Source organism: Desmodus rotundus, chromosome 3 (genome assembly GCF_022682495.2).
Source record: "Desmodus rotundus isolate HL8 chromosome 3, HLdesRot8A.1, whole genome shotgun sequence".
NCBI lineage: Eukaryota > Metazoa > Chordata > Mammalia > Chiroptera > Phyllostomidae > Desmodus > Desmodus rotundus.
This window is the reverse complement of record NC_071389.1, coordinates 144027354-144046560: the sequence shown is the minus strand read 5'-3', so window position 1 is coordinate 144046560 and position 19207 is coordinate 144027354. Positions and strand designations below refer to the sequence as shown.

At 40.4% G+C, this 19207-nt stretch overlaps 1 protein-coding gene across 1 annotated transcript in view; it reads right to left on the bottom strand.

Moving 5' to 3' along the window:
- TAFA2 (TAFA chemokine like family member 2) overlaps positions 1 to 14123 on the bottom strand; it is a 425687-nt gene extending 411564 nt beyond the window's left edge. The window contains exon 1 of the mRNA XM_045184791.3: positions 12721 to 14123. The gene's annotated coding sequence lies outside the window, so the exon portion shown is untranslated. The remainder of the gene's footprint in view (positions 1 to 12720) is intronic.
- Positions 14124 to 19207: the final 5084 nt, after the last annotated feature.

The following is a 19207-nucleotide window of genomic DNA, read 5'->3' as shown; positions in this document are numbered from 1 at the left end:
TCCTACCTGTCTGGATGAATATGGCTTCTTTAAATCCTTGGTTGCCAGACTTCCATGCAGTTCCATTTTCTGGCAGTTCTGGGTGTTTTTTATTTTGAGGTTAGTTGTGATCCTTCCTATGCTTGTACAAGGAAACAAAGTGTGTCTACCTATACCTCCATCTTGACCAGAAGTCCAGAATGAATTATTTAAAAGTCCAACTACAAGCTTTAGAAGAAATATGCAGAAAACCTCTCTTTGGAATAGAACTGCAGCTGCTGCTCCTGCTGCTTCTTCCTGATAAACACTATGGTGGGCGGGTGGGCGCCAGCGGACGGGCAGCACGCAGCCAGATCCTTTTCAGTAAGTTCCACAGCAGCCCTCGCCCAATAACCTTAGATCTTCATTGTACACTTCTCAGTGTTCTGGGACAGTACAGGAAAAAACAGGTTCATTCAATTCAAAACCTGTCTTTTGATTCATTGAGGAGTCCCAAAAATACCTTGAATACTTCAAAGAAGACATAATATTCAAGGGTTTTAAAAAACCTTTTAAGCATATAGGGATGCAAATATATACAGTTTAACTCAATCTCTTAAAATAAAGGTGACACAAAAAATTCAACTAAGTTTTTAATGATCTAAGGAGTTGACATTTTTAGTTATATAATACACATGGGTTCCCATAATAATCAAATATAGTCAAAAATTTTAATTTTGTAAAATCTTCCATGGCAGTAAGCATTTAAAGGTTTACTTGACCCAGAATGACTCAAATAAAATATCTGAATGTATACTATCCATACTAAATAGCATTTAAAATTTACAACACCAATAATTTTAAATACCATTAAAGCCAAGAACAATGGTATCACAGTCACAAGTGTTCCTGAAGGTGAAAAAAAGCAAATCTGGTTCATGATAAATTATGAAAATGGTAATTATGTAGATAAGAATAAATGGCTTTAAATTCCCTAATGAATGATGGGTCAAGTCACTGACAAGAGCAATCAACGTATATTCCATATGTGATTAACAACACTTAAATCTGACATTGACAAACATTATTTAATTTATACAACAGTAGAATTACAAGCATATATAGTTTCTAAACCTCCAGGTTACAATAAATGATGGAATATCAGTCAGCATGCTTATTTTATTTTTGTTCTCCATGTTTTGCCTAGAATGCATATGTATGTTTTTAATTCTAAAATACCTTTCAAGGGTAGGTCAAAATAAATATCCTCTCCATCTCTCTCTCTTTTCCAGTAAGTTCTCTTTCTCATACACGCACAACATAAACACACCCTCAGACAGAATAAACGGCAATGTTTCACCGAATACTTCCTTTCACATTGAAGAAATATGCAGAAGACATTTTACCAGTATGAACTCTTGATCAACTTCCCATTAAATTTATGACGTATCTATTATGTGCCAGACACTGTGCTAAGCACTGGGAATCAACAGAAACATGATATCCACGGCTCTTCCTCACAGAGTTTACAGTCCAACAGGCACAGTAAAGTGAATTTATACCATTACTCAGCTTTAAGCAAAGCTGTTTCATATAATATAAACTTCTAAGCACTTAAATGAAAGAAACTGAGTAAGCTTTAATAGCATTACTATTGCAAACTATATTAATCATACAACTTGCAAGAAAACAAATTGCTTCACTCCCTCAGACTGACAAGTCTAAATCCAATCTCAGTTTCCAATTAATATGCCAGCATAAGAAACATAAGAATTTCCGGGGCACTGATAAAACTGACAACGATATCATTCACCCAGTAAAATAAGCTTGTGACGTGAGGCCCAGGTCATACCGCAGTACAATGGAGTCACAAACCTAACTATATGACACTTGGCATTAGTAAAACTGGTTTACGAAAAAAGATACTATTGATATATAAAGAACATATACTCCCTAAATAAGTCATTATGTCTTCAATCCAAAAGAGACCACTGTGGGAAGGTAGTTAGGATTAGCAGAACAAGAAAAAAGAGAGAGAGATTCACTTTAAAGTTGTAAGGGCAATAAACATAGTAAACCACCTGTTTTCAAGTCTATCCTTTTACCTACTCACAAAAACTACTTAAATAGAACAAAAAAATCTACATATTGTGGCCAAAATTTTTACACTTAAGTCCTAAAAGGAAACAAATACTGTTGAAATTCCAAAAATGATTTAGGGAGCCAAAATTGACTTTGGATGTCAGAATATATCCATGTACATTATAATGTCCTACTTAAGAAGTCAACTTATTCTTTCAAGATATAGGAAGTAAATCAAACTTGCATTAATATATGAAGAACAGACAATTTCTGGTAATACTTTGGAGGAAAAATATGTACTCTAAATAAAAGAGTAGAAAAATAAGCAAATCACTTATGAATTCTGTGCTCAGATTACAGAGCCTTTGAGAAAAGCGTTGAGAGGCAGTGGCCAGGTCTGGGCTGGTACTACAAGGAGAAAGCTGCCAGAGGTCAGAGTAGGACGCCTCCTACTTTACCGCATGCATGGGTGGGAATTAAGGGTAAAAATCTCTCTAAAACCTCGCAACTCAACTGCAGTGCAGGGGCCAACAGCATTAGCTCTGCCTGGGAGCATGTTAGAAATGCAGAATCTCAGGCCCCACTCTAGAACCTGCATTTTAGCAAAATTCCCCTGGAAGACTTGTGAGCATTTTGAAGTTTAAGAAGCAATAATCTAAAGGAATAAGGAAAAGAGAACTATAAAGCACATTCCCAATATTTAGCTAAACTCAAACTTCTGCATTCTCAGCATCTCTCATAAACCCTACAAAACACCCCCAACTTCAAGGTGAGTTCAGCGTCAACTGCACAAGTAAGTCAATATGAAGAAAACTAAATACAGAGATGAGATTGAAGCACTGCTCGTTATCATTCAGCTGCTCCAGCTGAGCCCTTTGCTGGCAACCTTTACTGACTGGAGATGCCAAGGAGCTGGAGGATTATGGTGAGAGATGGCAGAGGGCAGGCACACACATATCTCCCTAACTAGCTGTTTTCGCATATCCCTGTCAACAGCTCATGCCCCTTAGCCTGCATATGGCCTGTGGATATGTCTGTTGGCCCACACAGTATTTTTAACTTTGACTTCATTACCATCATTTATAAATCTGGAACTTTCACATCAAAAAATCTGCACATCTAACTTCTCTTCTACAAATCAGAAAACCTGGCAACATCACACCTACATTCTGGCATGGTAATAAGTTGGAGCCAAGGCTCAGCTGTCCCACTCAGATGTTGGCCAGAACCTCCACCACTCCCTATGGTCTCCCCAACACTGTAGCTGAGGCGGAGTGTCAGTTGCCATTTGTCATCTTCCATTTGGTCTGCTTCACTCATTCACATTCCCAGCCAGACCCCACAGGCATTTGAATTTGCAACACTTTTAAGAGGCTCTAAGGAGCATCACGTCACTGATCTCAAATCATTCAGCCTCTCTGAATTTATTCTTCCGTATGTGTAATTCAGGAAAAGGAACTACTGTTTGGTTACCTTTGGTTTCATCATAGACCTTTTGAGCTGGAATCAATCCACTGAATTACATACTACTTCACTTTAAATAAATATTGTGCTATTTTGCTACACAACTCATTCCAACTTGGACATTTTAACTATTTTATGGTTAAACTGTAAGAAATGTACTGTACTTCACAGTCATAAACAAGAATTAGTAGCAGCTGCAGACACAGCACAATACATTCTTAAACCACTCCTCCAGGTTCATTTCAATACTCCAATATACTGAAATGGTAAATTCTATGAAGACGGGTATCTTTGTCTTTTTTATTCACTGGGAGATTCCCAAACCCCCAGGAAATTTTTAATAAATACTTATTGAGTAAATGAATGAACTTTTACCAGGAATTATAAATTCTCAAAAATTCATACACAGCTTTTGAATGCATGTGTTTAATCATCAACAGGTACATGAAGACTGTATTCATTTGATAGTCTAGCTCCACTTTTGTTCACTTTATTCCAGCAACTATGAAAAGATATGTAACCCTAATAAGCCTAATAATACTCATGGCCTATTACAACTTGTTTTGCAACAAAACAGTATGATACAAACTAGACAAAATGGCTAAACTGAATTGTAAGATATAGTCTGATTCAATTTTATGTCCCCATGTCTATAGTCTTTAGTCATTACCATAATCGTCATTATAATCATCATTATCATCATCATCCCAATCTTATAAAGCTGGACAACTTCTGCAAATCACTTATTAAAAAGCATTTATGGAACATTTGCTGATGCGCTAGATGTCCTTGACTTCCCAACTAAAAGGTACGTCTTACAGTACTGTTACTGTACCTCTCATGCCATGATGCTTACTTGGTAGGTCTGAACACAAGAGAGAAAAAAGTTAATTTTTAACTGTCTTGAAGATTTGACTGAAAAAATCTATTGCTGAGAATCTGAGGCACAATGAAATAAAGTGATTTTCTTGTGGTTACAGGTAATTTATTGGTAGAACTATGAAAGCACCTCCAGAGCTCTCCGCACTGTATCACGCTGGTGTCATAATAGTCACTTTCAAAATTCATCTGCTAACCAAAATGCAAACCAATGCATTGTAACCACTCAGCAAATGACGGGATGAACAAACAGAGTCAAATAGCAAAATCTAAATGCTGCTGAAATTCTGGTATATTTATAAACACATCAACAATCAGTCTAAAAAGTGTTTTCAATAATACTAAATATGTATCTTAACAGGAAACTATTGTGATATAACATTTTAAGAACTAAAGCTGAAAAAAATTTTGGTTAAAAATTTTTCTTGACCTTAAAACTATCCAGTTAGGTTTGATGGAGTCTGAGATTATAGTCCCCTTTCACTATGCCCTTGGCCTTTGGATTACCTGACTGAAAGGTAGATCATCTACCTCCTTTATCCTTATAAACCAAGAAGAGAAGAATTAAAGTTGGAGCTCTTTCGCTCAATTAAACTCAACTTCCTGAGGAAATAGCAGGTATGTCCAGAAAGTATCCAGCCTTGTACTATTAAAAACTAGAGACATTTGTTGAAGAAGATATAAGATACAAGAAACATTGTACATAGGACAATGACACATCAGTCCCCTTCAATGTAGGCACCTTAGGACTTCATAGAGTTCTCCCAATCGCCATCAGCTGCCTGAATCTCATCGACAGTCTGACATCTCTTCCCCTTCAAAGGTGATTTTACTTTTAGGAAAAGCCAAAAATCGCAGGGCACCAAAACTGGGCTGTAGAGGGGCTGAGTCACCTGGGTGATTTGATGTTTTACCAAAAAACTCTACATGAGATGAGATGCATGAGCGGGCATGTGGTCGTGATGAAGCTGCCAATCACCAGTAGCCCATAGCTACGGCCTTCTGAATCACCTGAATAGTTTGCACAGAGGAATGTTCAAGCTTAACACAAACGTGATGCAAATTCATTGCTCTACTCACTCTGTCATCTTGAATGCAATGGCCACATAGTACACATGCTCACTCGACGGTGTCTACTGCCCCTACTAACTAGTACAATGAAGGCATCATTGTTCACGCATGTGCATTCCAGTCCACTCTCCTTGGCTGCCAGGTTACATCCATGTGGCACAAACTGTTCTTGTTATATTAACAATGGCTGGGCTGGACTTTTTCTGGGCAGACCTCATAAAAACAAAAGCAGGACCAGGTCACTGATATGAATATGTCTGACAGCCATTCTAAGAAGAAATTTATTGAACTCTCCAATACCAACAAACTTGAGCATGCATTCACTATACACCTTTTACAAAGTAAAACTAAAGTAAGAAAGGAAGGGTAAAAATAACCAAGTGTGTCCACCTTACATGAACTTGAAACTGTCCATAAATTAATACATATAAAAATGTAAGTGTTTATGTTGAAAGTGTTTATGGTCTTTACTGTAAACACGAATGGTCTTTATTGTCTATTTCTGAATTCATGATAGATCTGAGCAGTGAGAAATTTACAGCATCAGTACATAGAGCTGTATTGTTTGAGGGAACCAAGTTTTAGAGCTGTAGAAAAACTGCCCTCTCAAACAATAAATACATTCTAACAAAGTCTCTGTCCAATTACTACTAGCTTGAGGTTTTATTAAGGTTCCTATGCCCTGACCAGCGTGGCTCAGTGGGTTGGGCAACTTCCCGCAAAGCAAAAGGTCACTGGTTTGGTTCCAGGTTGGGACACAAGCCAGGGTCGTGGGCCAGGTCCCCAGTTGGGGGTGTGCAAGAAGCAACCAATCGATGTTTCCCTCTCTTTCTCCTTCCCTTCCCCTCTCTCTGAAAATAAATAGAATCTTAAAAAAAAAAAAAAAAAGGATTCCTATGGCCACATGACCCTTTTTCACTTCCCTGTTCGCTTACTTTACAACCCATAAAGACAAAGAATATGAAGCCAGGAAAAAGCAGTCTGGAAGAGACAACACATTTGCTTCTCTCATATGGACGGTCTTTTCCATAATGGAGCAGGAGAGAGCAAGCATATGTCCTTCCTCCAATATCTAAGTACAATTAGGACTGGAATTTCCAAGAAGGACATTAAAGAAGAAAAACTCAGCCAGAATCAAATAACACCATGCACAGTCTTTACATATAGATAATAATTTTGAATGATGGGTCTTTTGTCCCAGAAAGAATCTGTCCATCTCCTCATAGCCCAGGCCATTCTAGCTTGAAAACTTTAATTCCAAAGCACAAATACACTTTTCCAAAAATCTTCTGTCATAGTGCCCACTATGAAAACCTTCATAAATGTGCTTATAAAGAGCCGCATAATCTGCCACCGAAAGTAATACTGCAAAGTATTACTCTGTGTTATTAAACTCAACAGAAAGCTCCATACACAGCAACAGGAGGCCATAGGCAATTAACACCGTAAATTGAAAGGTTTAGAATTTTTGCATGACCTTTAAAGGTCAACACAGTTGCCATTCACATGCATGCAATTATACAGTGACTAGTTCATAGCAGGGGAAAAAATCATAAAAATATTTAGTAAAACAAACCTTGCATTCATCAAAAGCTACCTTGCACTCTCCAGGCTTTATGTGAAGAGTTAGCTTCAGAGAGTACAAGGAGATAAGAAAGCAAAGGAGACCTCTTTGACGGTTTGTCCCCACTTTGCCAAAATACTAAATTCATTCTATCACCATGATTGCTAAGAATACAACATTATCACAATATCAATCTCTCCGCAAAGAGTTTCAAAAACAAAGATAAATTCAATTGAATGACTATGTTTGTGCTATTGCTAGGGGAAAGGAAGACAGACCTACCTTCACTGACTGGTCATTCGGAGGAAATCATAACACAATTACAGCTACCATGGAGTAATTCAGGAGATGATTAAAAGGAAGTAATTAAAAGGGCTTTATCTAATAAAAGTGCACTATCAGCTCTGATTCCTCAGTTATTTCTCATACCCCATATGGATCACTGTGAACAAAACGGAATGTTCTCCTCACAGCTAATATATTCACTTTTCATCTAAATCCCAAGTAACCTGAAAGTATTCTAATATTTTCCAATGGTCATAACAATTAATTGCCTAACTAGGCCAGATTTGCACTGATTTCAGGGACTAGATTGCCCATCATTACAGCACAGGATGGAATCCAACGTATACATGTGGGATACACACTGGAAGTGGGTGGGTTTTGGAAATCTAACACAAATTTGGAGTATAATATCAATGTGTTTCTGGAAAATGTGTAGATGTCATTTGTAAGGCAAAATAGTATGCTCGAATGTAATGCATGGTTTATGTTGGCGCTGTGGAGGCGCATATTTAATAAAGACAGAACACAGACATATTCAGTGTTTTAAATGTGTTGAAATTCCCAGTCATAGTGTCAATAAACACATCCCAAAGCATCCCTACATAGAGGACAAAACTGATTTATTTTTGCAACTGCAGCCTAACAGCTAAAAATGCAGTACGCAGTTAGACAGGCATGAGCAGAGCAAGGACAGTGGGCTCCCGGGCAGAAAGCCCTGGGCGCCTAGAAATGGACAACTGTAGGGTGGGACCCTGCCCCCAGGGTGACCTTTCCTCCCCTACTATATGGCTGGGCATTCAGTTTAGACCCCTTGACCTCTTACATCACTGGTCATGCAGTTGGGACCCTCCCCAGACCTCTTCTCCCCTGGTATGTCACTAGTCATGCAGCAGAGCCCCTTAGAAGAAGAACAAAGGAGCCAGAGAATAGCCTCATATGACCCCCAAACAAGCCCTTGCACAGCCACTCCTTTAAGCTTTAAATCCTCAAGACAATGAGGTTCTGACTTGAATCAAGAAATCTTAGCAACAATGCCTCAGGTCCGCTGACCACAGAGTCAAACTAGTTTTAGTCAAACCAGAGATAACATCTAGGCCTCAGCTGTGTCTCAGCCCCAGGCCTAGAAGACCAGTAAGGCCAGATGGGGCTACAGCACGGATGGCATCAGGACCAGCTTCAATGACAAATGACCATCTGCCCTGGTACCTACCAATCAGTGGAGACCATGACTCTGACCTTTCCCTGCTCTCTCCTTCCCCCAGTGCCTGCCCTCTCTGGAGCACACCTGGGTCTTTTACCCTCTTCTTCCCCCCGGCACGCACATCCTTGCTTTCTTTGTCAAGCCCTAAGGGCCCTTTTTTTTTTCTTGGCTTCTGTAACCTGTTTCCTGAGCCCACGCAGCCCAGCTGGCTCACTTCTTACTTCTTCCACTGCTCACTTCTTCTACCTCTGTGACTTTCTAAACAAACTTTGCTTGTATTTGAGTCTGAATTTTTTCTTGGCTAGAAGTAAAGTACTGAAGTTGCTGAACCAAGGTCCAGTAACATTCTAGGACTGTTTCACCACTAACAAAAATACCTTCAAAAGAAAAACTAAAGAGGAAAACTGTACTGCATGTAACAGTGGCTCAAACAGTAAAACTCAATTATAAATGACCTTGTTAAAACAATGACCTATGGATATAGCTGCACTGTGGGTCAAATCATGTAACACAGTGAAAAACTATGTACCTAAAAGTGTAGACATTTTTTAAAAATTGTTCTCACCCCCTTCAATACAAAATCAGCATTTCGCATGGGTGCCATTAAAAGCATTTGTACATAGGTATGCATGTTCATATATATGTATAAACATAGAGATTAGATAGAGAAATGTATTTAAATAGTTATTTCCTTATGTTCCAATAAATCTATACATTCTTCTTAAAATTTCTGTTAAAAGTAAGTAGAAGACAAGAGCATTAGTTCTATTTCATTGTCAAGGACACTGAATTCCCATGCCACACAAATAGAATCAGACTGTCTAAAAATTACCCAATAAATCAGTGATCAATGACAACTGAAACACGAACTTCTAGGTATCTGTTTGCCAGGCCCATCTTCTATCTCCCCTCTTTCAGCCTGTGCTTCAAACCTAAAGTAAAACGTTTTTCAAAAAAGGCTTAACAGGAATTCATTGTTAAATTATCCCTCCTCTTCCAGTGGTATAGTTCAATATGCTCCAAATAGTATAGTTCAAAATAAAGTTAACCAAAGAATTTTTGAAGTAAATGGCAAATTCATCATATTACACAGCATTAAAAAATGAAAGCAAAGCTTCGTAAGCAAGATCATGTGAAATACTGTGCAAGTGTATGGATCAAATATGAGGTTGATTCAGCTAGTTTGGCCTTGATATCTAGCAGCATCTGTGTTAATATGTTTCTTCTCTGTGTTTTGGTAGAGCCTTACTAATAACAGGTTGATGAATTGCATTTGTAAATGTCAGGCATAGATCAAAGGGGACTGTTAGATGCTTATTTTTACTTCAACTTACGGTTTTTCGCCAACGAAACAAAACTGCATTGCACAGTAAAGTTCCTTATTTTTACTTGAATCTTTAATGAACAAAACAGCTGCAGAATAATGCGACTTAATGAGGCATCCCTAATAAAATACTGGAGAAGTAAAAGCATGGGCACTGAACTGTTTGCACTGTGGTTGTTTCATCTTCTCAAGTATATTAAAAATAACTGGTGACACTTTGGAACATTTCTAGTTTAAGACATGCACTAGAGAGGCAAATGTTCACCAGTTTGTAGCCACAGCTGAACTTAGGCAGAATCTGACAGTGCCTTCTATTAGGGCCCAGGATAAGAAATGCCTGGAAAATGCTGGAGAGACACATTTTTGCCCTACCTGTACAGGGTAATACATAACATGCAATTAGTGATAAATCAACCCTAAAATACACTTTCAACACTTCAGTGTTCAAAAATGCATTGTAAAAGGATCATTTATTAAAATACTACATTGAAGATACTGATCCAGAACCTCTAAACTTTTCTAATAATATACAAAATAATTTTAATAAAATGTTGTATTACTGCCAAAGTTTCATTACCTCATAAATTTTTTAGAAGGAATAGTAACTACAGCTAAAAACAGAACTTTCTACAGCTATGTCATCTCATTGCATAACTTGGTGGTTAGTAAATACTATAGTGTTGTCTCTGAGCAATACATGTCACTTTTAACATAGATCCACGGGCGTCTCAATAAATCTTCATTCCCCAATTTGTCATTGTTGAAATAGCTAACGTTGTCCAGATTCAAAATCACATAAACTGAGAAACCTTCAATTCCCCTTTAGCACAACTTGTAGCATTAATCTCAAGGTTTTGGGTTCTTCTCTAAAAGACATCTATCATAGCACTATTATTAATATGTAAGTTTAAGTGTCCTAAACTACCAAATCTTATTAAAGGTGCAGAAAGAATCAAAATTTTGACCTGAAAAAAATGTCTAATAAAAAGCAACATGCTAAAACTGTGTTCTGCCTCTCAAAAGAGTCAGCGTGCCTGAGTATTCAGTTGGTGTGACCCTGCTCACATGGGATTATATGTATAAACCATACGATCTCATCTTTTCAAAATAAAATAAGCTCCAGTGTAACCAAAGGACTGTCAGTGGCTATTGATGGCTTTGAAAATCAGCACTGTAAAGAGGTCGCTGTGTAAACAATGGAGCCAGGATGACAACCAGAACAGAATAAAGTAGGAAAAGAAAATGTTAAATTACATGTGTCTGATTATTTTTAAGGTTCTTAGGTGCCAAATTTGAAATTGTTAAAGATTCCCCCATCTGAGAGTACATATGGAGGCTGGAATAAATACAAATAATCTTAATGCTCTGGTTTGGAAAGGCTTTAAGAAGTGTTTTCAATCTCCTCTGCTAGTTATTGCCATCTAGCACTTCACACAGATATCTAAAATTAATTACTCAATTGCCTTAACTTACATTGCCTCATAGCACAGTTTTAATGTGTTCATTGATAAATCTCGACGTTAAGGTCTCCAACAATCTAGTAGGGAAGACAGGAACCAGATAACCATCATTCAGTCAATAGTAATTGAAAGGCATCCTGTCCTGAGTGAAGGACTCATACTGACTGCTTTGGAGGTACTTTGCAGAGTCAAGGTTGCATTTGTTTGTTTTTGTTTAAAAAAAAAAAAAAAAGATGTCTGCAAAATGCAAGAGGGGATTTATCACTCAGAAAAGGAAGATATTTTCTTGGCTGTTTCATTGCCACAAGCCAAACTCACTCAGCACAAGATGAAGAAAGGCTAGCCAGACACTGTCGTAACTACACATTCGATTTCAAATGCTTCGGGCAATTGTTTAACACTCCGACAGGAAGGGGAATGCTGGATAGAAAAGCGCCGCGGCTCCCCAGGGGCTTTGCCAGCGCCCACAGTTCCTCCTTTTCAAGTGGAAACTAGGTAGCTCAGCCTGCAGTCCTAGGAGACAGAAACCCGGCGGCGGATCCCAAACTTTCCTTTGCAAAAGCAGTTTCTGGAAACCACGCGTTCCCCACATGAAAGTGAAGATCCGTAGCCCAAAGAAACACCTCTAGATAGGAACCCGGCCTTTTGGAACAGAAGGGGCGAAGGGACAGCAAAGCAATGGGACAGAAAAAGCGTGCGCTGTTAGCATGATCTGGGAGGCTTCTATTAGGAAAGAAATGAAAAACCATTAGTTTCTCGAAGCTGGTTTTTTTTTTTCTTTTTTGAACACTGTTCGTGAAATGATCCTTTTCCTAAAGCTCTCTTGTAGTAACCTTTATTAAAGGGTCCGTTCCCAACTCGAAATAAACCTTTAAATAGATGGGACCCCGGAACTTATCAAGATGATTCTTCCTGAAAATAGTTAGAGGTGGAGAAATCAGGAGCCTCCTTGAAACGCCCACTGTCTGCAGACAGGCCCGAGAATTGGCTACTCAGAAGTGGACAGAAAGTAGGGATTTCAGAAAGGCGACCTGGCACATCGCGTCGGCCCTGCCTCGAACGCGACCCCCAGCTGCTCGTTAGGAGTTCGAAATGGTCACGAACCCGCATGGGTTCCGTGGAGGGATCGAGGTAAACCCACTCTCCTCCTCGGCTGGCTCGCTCGCGGCGTTAGAAGAAATGGGGCAGAAAAGGAGGGAGGGCAGTGCTTTCGAGCGCTCTGATGCCTCTCGGCGCCCCTCGACCCCCACCCCTACCCCGACCGCCTGCGAGGGAGACGCCGGCTGCCCAGCCAGCATCGGCTCTCACCTCTCTCCCTCCCCCGGCGAGCCCCCCACAGCCCCGGACCCCGAGAGCGGAGGCTTCCGGGCATCGGGTGCCCCAGCTGCCGCCCGAGTCCCCAGAGTCCGCGGGAGGCACCGCTCGCACCTACCTGCAGCCCGGCTTCCCGGTGGCGGCAACACCTAGCGATGCTCCTGCAGCTCCCGCGGGCCCGCGCCAGCCTTACCGCTCTCGCATCGCTTCCAAGATGCCAATCCGCCGTCCCCGTTCAGGGGCATAGGGAACCGAGGTCGGGTGGTGTGTGCTCGTGGAGGGCTGGCGAGTGAGGTCCGGAGCGTGCGTGTGTGCGCGCGCTGTGTGTATTTCCTCCTCGGATGGCAAAGAGAGCTCAGGAATCTCTTGACATTTACACTGGAATCCCCTTAAAGCAGGTGGAAGGTGGAGCGTGTGAGCCTCGTCTCTTTTTCCCCCCCTCTTTATTCCACAGTGTCAAAGTAATCGAAAGATTTGTTTTCTGAGGACAAGCCCAAGTCCCGCAGCCCTTGCCAGCGCCCGCGGTCGCCCGCTGTCCTCGCCGGACGCGCGCGGTGCGCTCAGCTCCCCCCGCTTGGAGAATCAAGGCGGTCTTGCAGCAATTACCGCCCTTACTCCATCTCTGATTTGTTTGCTTTTAACGCCGAGTGCAGACTTTTTCTCTCGCCCCGCGTCCTCTCTCCCTCTCACACACACTCACATATCCTGCGTTCCTTCTCTCCAGCCCTCCCTTTTGCTCTCTGGGGAAAGGCAATTGGTCGGAACGATTCACCTTCAGGAAAGCAGCCTCCGACGCGTACTTCTCGTGTTCCCTGGCTCTCGCAGGTCCCGGGTCTCCAACGTGGAGGAGTTGCTGGGGAGATTAGGGGAGGGAAGGTAGAGGCTCTGAGCTCGGCAGCCTTCCTCCCGCAAGCTGCCGGAGTTCCTCGGTTCAGGCGCCCGCGTTCCCGCTGTTAGCAGATAGGTCCCAGCTGGTGCCTTCTCCCAGACTTTGCGCGGAGTCCAATTAGCAGCAACTCCTAGCCAGCTGCAGCGCCGCAATCCCTCCTAGAAGTGCTGCTGGCAGAGCCCCACGCTGCCCAGCCCCTGCCCCTCTAGGCATCGTGGGCTAGAAGGAAGAGCAATTGCTGCTGTCCACCTTTCCCCAGTACCTGACCACGTCACCACCGAGGTGCTAGGTCCAACATCCAACACGAGCGAGCAAGTGTTACCCGGTCACTTCGCTAAAGGCGGGAGGGGAGGAAGAGGGGCGAGGGAGGGCGCTGAGGAAACAAATCCAAATTACCGAAGGAAAAATTAAAAGGAAGCGGTTTGATCATCAAAGTCTCCTCTCCAAAGCTCTATACTATCAAAAGACAACGGCGGTATCTTTTAAAAAGTCACCGTAAAGGGCAGAACCCGCTGTTCCACCCACACCCCCTATTCCACGCGGCCTGGCTGTCCACGGGAGTGCAGAGTGGCTGGCCTCCCTGTACTGTGCAAGGAGAACACGGGGAGAGAATAGGTCCCAACACTCCGAGTTGAGTTAAGCAGTAAAATAGGACGGCAGGTCCAGGGGGCGTTGCCTCCCTCCGCCTCCCTTCCAACAGCCAGTTTTGTTAGCAGCCGCAGCTGCTGCTGAAAGCAAACTGCGGTCTTGCAGAAAAAGACGGTAAAAAATGAGTGGGCGGAAATTGGTATAAAAGCTGGACTATGTCTCCCTCTAGAGGAAGAGCAGGGTTAGAAAGAACTGGCTGTAACTACGATGGCAATTTATCCACAAAGAACAAGAAAACAGTATCTGGTTTCACGGAATTTTGCATTTTTACCAATTCCAACCTCTAATGGATTTATAGAAACGATTTGCATTGTAGCCCTATGTAACCAGAGACCTTGGTAAAAGAACCTTGTACTATTTACAGAAATGTAATAGCAATACCCTGGAAGGTCATGTCCTTACAGGTTAAATCAAATTGGGTATTGGTTTAAGCTGTATGCATATGAGCTCACAGAAAGAGTCTTCTTTTGGCTCACTTTGATCAGCTTTGGCGATGAGCCAACCCTTAATCTAGTGATTAGAAGATTATGCAGAATGAATAAGTGCTAACAATGGATTTAGAAAAAGAAAAGAATATCTGAAGCAAAGAAATAGAAGACTGATCTAGGAAATCTTTAAAGTCCCTTACAAGTAGGGATATCTCAAAGATCTTGCTTTGGACCCAATATTCATACCACTTATTCCACTAGACTAGTAAGTGTCAAGGTAACTAAATTTCTCCAACTCTAAAGTTTTATGCTTTTATAGCTCTGAATCACTGAAATCATTGACAAAATAGGTATCACATGTTCTCTGCAGTGGCTATGAAAGTAATACTAGGTATCATATTTACAAAGAAATGTGGAACATATGTTTCCCTTGTTAGTGATTTTATCTCAACATGCTATGTAATTCAACCATACTTTGTATCTAAAAGACATCAAATATTTTAACTAGATTGGTGGTTATTTTAATAAAAGGTAGTGCCACAGATTTTATGTTTTATTACTTTAGTCAAGTTCAATCTAGTCCCTAACTATAACTTTAATATTTAAATTTTACTTTCAAGGTGTTCCTATGTTTATAAATTATAAAATATCTACTAAAGTTATGATGAAACTCCTTCCCATTCACCATTCACTCTGAATTTTTGAGGTCGTTCTATTTTAGCCTGATAATCTATCTTAGTATAGGCTTAAAGAAAGAAAAGAATTTATAAGGAAATAATTGAGACTGACTGAAATAATTTAAAACAAGAAGCCAAAAGTATACCACGTGAGTTATACTGTTTTAGTTAGTTGTACTATAGTGCAGTTAAATCAGGTTAGCACATGGCAATCATTTGAGGTTCCTTTAAATGATCTCTTTCAAAAGATTCGTGTCGTGTGACCAAAGATTTTTCTCTCCCCCCCCCCCAACCCGGCCCTTAACTAGCACTTATTTCCCCAGGGAGCAAGTTTACATTTTAAAATGCCTAGCATTACTATTTCATTGCTAATCTCATAGTAATTCTCTGTCTGCTATGTTAAGTAGTGGGATGAAATCCAAACAGGGGTGAAAATTGGAAACCTGGGCCCTGTGCGGGAAAGGATAACTATTTACAAAAATCACTTGAGAACATTGGCCTTCCTTTCTCATACGGAATATAAAGCATACATTATAAATCTCCTAGCTTCTAATTCATTGGCTTTCTGTGGTTGTGAGCAAAGTATAGTTTTATCATATTGTTAAAAGTTTATTTCTGGTCCTGGCTGGTGTGGCTTAGTTGGTGAAACACGAGCCCATAATCAGATGTTGCAAGTTCAATTCCAGGTCAGGGCACATACCTAGGTTGCAGGTTCCATCCCCAGTTTTTGTGCAGGCTTGTGCAACCCCTGGTCTGGACACAAATAATCCCCGGTGCCCGCACGTCTGGGAGGCAACCAATCCATGCTTCTCTCTTGCATAGATGTTTCTCTCTCTGTTCCTCTCTCTCTAAAAGCAATGAAAAAAATATCTTCGGGTAAGGATAAAAAAAAATCTACGATAAAATTCTTCTAATTACACCCAGTCTGTTTTTGCAAAAACATGATAAAAAGTTAATAAAGTAACAAATGTATAAATTAATTGCAAAGTATATTATAATTCATTATTCCAAGTCTTATGGTACTAAAATTCTCTGATAATCTTTGTACGTTTTTAGAAATATTGAGATAAGTAATCGCCAATGATTTCAGATCAAGGTATTCCTACTCCTGGCACCTCCTACACTTTAAAACAAAATCTTTTCTTCCCTCCCAAAGGAAAAAAATGGCAAATGCCTCCCTAGTTTAACAGAAATCTTGAGATAATACTTCTCTGCCTCCTCCTGTCCAAGCAGGAAACAGCAGTTGCATTGGTTGCGAAACTTCGTTGGATGGTAACTCCGCATGTGGCTCTCCGTGTTCTGAGGGCTTACTAAAATGTCACTTTGGGGCGCTTTCTAAAATGTCACTTTGGGGCGCTTCAAGCTTTCTGCTAGGGGCCTTCTACGTGACCGTAAATCCTTCCTTCAGTTTCTCACAACATCACATAAAGTAGATGACATAACTCCATGTCACATATGAAAAATATTGAGACAGTTTCGCTGTCATTAAGTGGCAGCACTGGGATTTGAACCAGATGTACCTAAATCTAAAACCAGTTTAATTTATTTGGCTTGGTTTTGGCTTTGACTTTTCTCGACCTTCCCCAGCACCACTACTAAAACATGCTGTCTTCTGTATTACAGGGCATTGGAAATGATGTTCACCTGGATACGGAAGAGCCTTAGCCAGAGGACTTGGGTCCATTCATAACAGAAAAAAGTTACTAGTTACTAGCAGAGAAAAATATTAATGGCAGCTCCCTTCAACATTCTGCCAAGGTATAGGATATTAAAACAAATGAACAAAAATCGGATTTCTAGAGCATAAGGGAAGAAGAGTACGACACATAAGCTACTCAGTCCCCCTTGTCTTCTCTTGCTTTGTTTCTTTGGTACAAAGAATCTTTTTCAATAATGCTTCTCCCACTCATCTTTTAAGTGTTTTCCAAGTAATTAGGTGAACAGAAGGAAGCATAGAATTCACTCCATATAACCCAAGGTGACATGTTATTAACTTTTAGCATCCTCATCACGTAGCTTAGTACCTAACATACCGTAAATATTCTATAAATACTTTATGGTCAGTAATCAGGAAACCAAACAAGTCAAGAGAACAGACACACGCCATGGAAATTAATGAAAAGAACTACTGAACAGATCAATATGAGAAAGAAAAGAGGCAAGAAAACTGTCTTGTAAGTACAATGGCAAAAACCACCCCCCAAATTTAGTGGCTTAAAGAACATTTATTTAGTTCACATTTCCATGGATTGGCAATTTGGGTTGAGCTCAGCTAGGCTCAGCTGGACAGTTCCTCTGGACACAGCTGAGCTTACTTATGTATCTGTGCTCAAGTGGCAGTACTTGCTAAAGTACTCATATGTTGGCTGACATATGAGTATTCCCTCATATGTTGGCTGACTATGCCCTGGAGAATTGGGGGCTAACTAGACCACACATCCCTGACCATCTAACAGGCTTGCCTAGCTTTTTAACATGGTGGCAGTCACAATCTTCCGAGAGTAGTAATAGGAGAAGCCTCAATACCCAAGCACTTCCCAAGTCTCTGGAGACACGGTGTCTGCTACAGCTCCCTTGACTACAGAGCTCATTGGGCCAGCCCATGCTCAAGGAGGGAAGAAAGACTCCGTCTCTTAATGAGTAGAGCTACAAAAACACATTCAATAACCTGGGAAAGGGAAAGAACTTGTTTTGATTTCTGCAGTTCAGTACAATATTTTGCACAGTCGCCTTAACCCACCAAGGTGTCTTGGAAGCTGACCTGTGGGAAGCAGGATATTCCTACTACAGATTAAAGGGCACTTACCTTGGGTGAGAACAAGAAGTTCGTCCAGATGATCAAGTCTCTGGACTCCCTCCCTTTATCAGTTTATTATTTTTATATATTTTTTATTGTTCAAGTACAGTTGTCTCCATTTTCCCCCCACCCCAGCCATCCCCACTTCCCACCCTTGATCCTAACCCCCTTTGGTTTTGTCCTGGTGTCCTTTATAGATGCTCCTGAAAACCCTCCATCCAACAGCTCTCACCAATACAACGGAACGCATCTTTGTAATTCTTTATCTCACTAGACGGCATGAATTTTATATACTTCCACATTAGTCATTGAATTAATCCAAGTCTGTAATTTACAATTCAGATTTACCTGTGTTATACCATCTGACTAGCAGCTTTTACGTGGCAGTGATTGTGTTATAGTGCACAGACCCGACATCCTCTCTTTTGGTTATTCAGAGACTTTATTTGCTTACTTCCTGATTTTTTTATCATGTGTCAAAGAGTTGAGATAAATAATACCTCTTATAAATGGCTTCCCAAATGGACTTGACTGAAACCCTTGGCACCACCACACCATGTCCGTAAGTAATCTTTAGCTAGTTAATTCCAACTCATTCCATAAGGCTCTCTTTGGTTATCTCCTCTAAGGGAATCAGCAAGAGTTACCACTGTTTGCAGCGTGTCATACGCTCCCATGCATAATGCACACTCACATTTTTGACCCAAACTTTCAGGAAAAAATCTTTGATTTCAATTTTTTTAATGTATATTTAGAAACAAAACTAATTATCATATTCCAGGGTATTATTTTGCATACAGATATCATTATTGCTTTCTAGAGTTACACTTTTAATGCATAAGCATAAATAAAAGAATTTAAAACATTTATATAGATACGGAATTAGTACTACCCATGTATAATGCACATCCATATTTTTCCCTCAAAAATTTGGGCAAAAATGTGCACATCATACATGGCAAAACATGGTATCTCCTCTAAGAAATCATCACAATTTTCTTAATCCACTGTACTGGTTGTTTCTCCCGTGCTCCCAAATACCTGATGTTTCCCTCCATCTTAATACTGATCACATTGTGTTGTAATTGATTCATTGTCTTATGGATTATCCCACATTCTTAGCCTGTATACCTCTTGAAAGTATACAGTCATGTATATATATTTTT